Below are 4,790 nucleotides of genomic sequence, written 5' to 3'. Positions count from 1 at the left end.
CTGTGGGTGGGTTATCTTTTTGAGAGTGATTCCTGGTCACCAAGCATTTCTTGCATTTGTATATCATTGCTTTTCTTTTTATCACTAACCAAAAGTACAAAAATATGTCATCTAACCTTTGTCTTGCAGATGAAGCAATAATAGGTCAAGGCAATCAAAGCATCCGTTGAGCAATTGATGGTGGTCATTCTTGAGATTTGGACCCCACAATCATTCACAAGAGTTCATATGAGCTATGATGTTATTTTGAAGCAAAATCCCAAGTGGTAGAGGCTTGAATTTCATCAGAACATTGTCAGATCATCTAAAGACCTAGAAAGTCAACTGCAAAGTCAACTGTGGATTTGGAGGTGGGAAATGATTAGAAATACTTCATTCATGTTCAAACAAGTCTCATTTGACATTTCAAACACTCACATTGAAGAATTTGAGGTCCAGTCAAAACTTTCCAAAAATAGTAAGTGACCTATAATTTGAACTTTCCAAAAATGGAAAGGTTTTAGACCAACTTCAACTTCAAATTACATCATCAAGAAAGCTTCAAATTAAATTTTGTTGAACATGAAAGTTGTAGATCTTTCTCTCCCATTTCCAAAAAGTCCAAGATCATCAATTTCTCATGTGTGGTTAAGGAGATATGATCAAATCATGGCAAAGTATGCATGGGACTTCAAATGAGCATAACTTTTCAACCAAAGCTCCAAAATGGGTGGTTCTTTTTGCAATTTTCTCCTCATGACTTGTAGTTTCCAAAACATTCATTACATGGCTTGAATTCTATTTGCATTATCATGTGCTCATTCATGAAGTTTTTGAAGAGAAATTTCATAAAACCATTTTTAATGATTGAATGCATACAAAACCATCTCAAAAGCTTGCATGGGCCTTATTTGAGTGGATTGGGATCAGATTTGAGCACTGTTCACGTGCTACTTCATGCATGGGGGTGAAAACCCAATTTGTGCATACACTCCAAAACTTGATTAATCTCATTAGCATTTGGTTTAAGCTTGATTACAGAATGATTAGCATGAGGTATTTAAGCATAAGCATAACTGTTTTCAGGGAATTAACATTCATTTTTCAGATCTAGATCCAAATTTCTCAAAACTTTCCTCTCAAAATTTTTTGCAATTTCTTCAAACAAAAGCATATTCTATTGGTTGATTCTTGCTCCTGAAGTGTTCTTGAGAAGAATTGGACGTGGAATAGAGAGAAACCGTGCCATATTGAAGCATACACAAAGCTTGAAGCATCCATGGAATTTTCAAAATCTGTTGGATTCGTGTGCAATTGAACTTCAATTTCTCCTTCAATCATCTATACAAGCATCATAGAGGAACATTGGAGCTATCACAAGCCTTGAATCAAGCCAAATCCAGTTTCTGCACTTGAAGAGGTCACAACTCGAATCTCTTATTTTTGAATTTCTTTTCCATATTATTGTAGATCTAAGCATGCTGATGAATTTGAGCTTTGAATCGTGCAATTTGGTGCTGTTTTGAGTTGGATATGATTGATTGAAGTTTTGATGATGAATTTTACTTTCTTCGATCCGTGCTTGTTTTGATGAATTATGTTGAAATGCTTGTTGATCCTGAATGTACATTGCATGATGAATCGATTGGTATGACTTTGGATGATTTCTGGACACTTTTGTGAAAAATCTGGAAAATCCAGATGAAGATCTTCATGATCTTCATCTTCAACCTTTGAGTGTTCTTCATTTTCCAGAAATTTCTACGGTTTTGCTATGGTTTTTGCTACGAATCTGGACATTAGCTACGAATTTTTTTAGGCCATGGTTTCATGATGATAGCAACGCTTTTCTGTTTTCTGTCCACGCTGTGCTAGGGCTTGGTTATGATTGGTCCGCATGCTTGCTTGCATTGTATTTCTACTGGTTCATATTGCTTTGACCACTGCACCTCAGCGCTGACCATGCCACCTGTAACACCCTTCTAAAATACCCCAATAATTAATTAAAACAACAAAATATAAATCAGAGTAGATATGCAATTTCAGGGTGTCACACTTGACACTTCACACCATTCATCAAAATAACTGGTCATGCTCATTTATTAATCAAAACAAGGCATTGCACAATCCGCAGCGGATAGAAATCTAACAACATGCAAACCATGTAATCACATTACATGTAAAACTGTTCAACAACCACAATTGAAAACAAAGTAAACATCCCGTCCCGATGTTACATATACCAGAGCATGACCCACTAAGGAACTACACTAGACTCCAAGCACTAGCTTCTACTCAATCACTGCTCGTTACCTGAAACATAGTTGTAAGGGTGAGTTCCTCAATCGATATAATAAGCATTATAAAATATCATGTAATGCTAAGTAAATTAACACATTTCATCACCCTAATCATATCACACATTCAGCAACGGCAACATCAACTCATAATCATACTCAACACAAACACAAAACACACGTATAATATTGGAATACATCCATTCATATTATACACCATACATACATTATGCAATGAGACTCCATGCATGCGGTACCGACTATTCGTGAACACATAGTTCAACCTCACCGATCAAACCCAGATACGGCTACCAAGCTCACTAGTCCCACTCATTTGAGACCTAGTGACTCACTCACTAATTCCTCACCATGGGAATTAGCTACCACCATAAAGGCCATGCTATGCACGCTAAATCACCTAGCATGCAAACATCAACAACAATCCACAACAACTCACTCACTAATTCCTCACCATGGGAATTAGCTACCACCATAAAGGCCATGCTATACACGCTAAATCACCTAGCATGCAAACATCAACAACAATCCAAGATAGACATATGCTCACACTCTAAGCCATAAACAGTCCATTCACAATTGCATACATAACAGATACATTCACAGCATTATGCATACCATCATACATCATCAGCATATTTATCACAGAATCATATTCATATCATGCCAAATAATAAATCACAGTATTAGCACACTCTACTAATACCTATACTGCTCAAAACAACGGGAAATGATCCCTACTATATCATACACCAATATAGGCCAAACGTCAAATATGTACACAATATTTGAATATCAATTTTCCACTTTCCAAACAGTGTTAACCGGTTAACGCAACCCAGAACACGCTTTCTGGCAATTTTTAACAGTGTTAACCGGTTAACACCCTGGGTTAACCGGTTAACGCAGAACAGAAAATAATTTTTCTAAATCATAACAGTGTTAACCGGTTAACACCCTGGGTTAACCGGTTAACGCAGAACAGAAAGCTGTTCCTGCGCTAACACGAAAACAGAATGCAGATTTCCCGCATTTCTCGCCGTCGGAGGACTTCCGGACCTCCGATTTCAATTCCGTAAAAAGCTACACGTCCAGAAATTTACGACTCACCCACATATAGATTCAATTACAGTTTTAACATAACTTATTCATCACCATTTACAGCATTCCTCATCCCAATTAGGGTCATTCAATGGCTTATTACTACCCATTACATGTTAACCCATAATACCCATTAAACGACGATAAACCCCCCTTACCTGAGTTAATCCGGCAAATATTCTTTGACCTTCAAGCTTTTCCCTTCTTCAACCCTTGTTCTCTTGCTCTTCCTCTTTGCCCTTTTCTCACTTTCTGTCGCTTCTCTGGTTTTCACGTGAAAAACCCTTTTTACCAAATGGAACTCTTTATATATATTCCAACTTTATTATTCCAATAATAATAATCCAATAATATTCCAATTATTTAATTAAATTAATAAATATACTATTAACTTAAATTAAATAATTATCATATTTTATCGGGGTGTTACAACTCTCCCCCACTAAAAGAGTTTTCGTCCTCGAAAACATACCTCAAGCGAATAACTCTGGATAAGACTCCTTCATCTGACTCTCAAGTTCCCAAGTCACATTGCCACCTGCTGGTCCTCCCCAAGCTACCTTTACCAAGGCAATCTCTTTACCCCACAACTGCTTCAACTCTCGATCCTCGATCCTCATAGGTGATGTTTCCACAGTCAGGTTATCTCTCACCTGTACATCATCTACTTGGACCACATGCGACGGATCAGGAATGTACCTCCTCAACTGAGACACATGAAAAACCTCATGCAAATTCGCAAGTGACGGCGGTAAAGCGATACGATAGGCTACCTCCCCAATCCTCTCCAAAATCTGATAAGGACCAATAAATCGAGGTGTCAACTTCTTCGACTTCAAAGCTCGACCAACCCCAGTTATCGGAGTAACACGAAGAAACACATGATTTCCCTCTTGAAACTCAAGTGACTTCCTCCTCTTGTCGTGATAACTCTTCTGACGACTCTGAGCAATCCTCATCTTCTCCTGAATCATCTGAATCTTTTCCGTAGTTTGTTGAACAATCTCCGGTCCAACCACAGCACTCTCACCGGACTCATACCAACATAAAGGTGTCCGACATCTCCTACCATACAAAGCTTCAAACGGTGCCATACCAATGCTCAAATGAAAACTATTGTTGTAGGTAAACTCAATCAAAGGTAAATAACAATCCCAAGCACCTCCCTTTTCCAAAACACAAGCCCTCAAAAGATCCTCCAGTGACTGAATCGTCCTCTCAGTCTGACCATCAGTCTGCGGATGATATGCAGAACTCAATCTCAGCTTAGTTCCCAAAGCCCTCTGCAAACCTTCCCAGAACTTCGATGTAAATCTAGGATCTCTGTCCGAAACAATACTCGACGGAATGCCATGCAAACTTACAATTTTCTCAATATACAACTCAGCTAATCTC

This window comes from Lathyrus oleraceus, chromosome 6 (genome assembly GCF_024323335.1).
Source record: "Lathyrus oleraceus cultivar Zhongwan6 chromosome 6, CAAS_Psat_ZW6_1.0, whole genome shotgun sequence".
Classification (NCBI taxonomy): Eukaryota; Viridiplantae; Streptophyta; class Magnoliopsida; order Fabales; family Fabaceae; genus Lathyrus; species Lathyrus oleraceus.
This window is presented reverse-complemented; position numbering follows the sequence as displayed.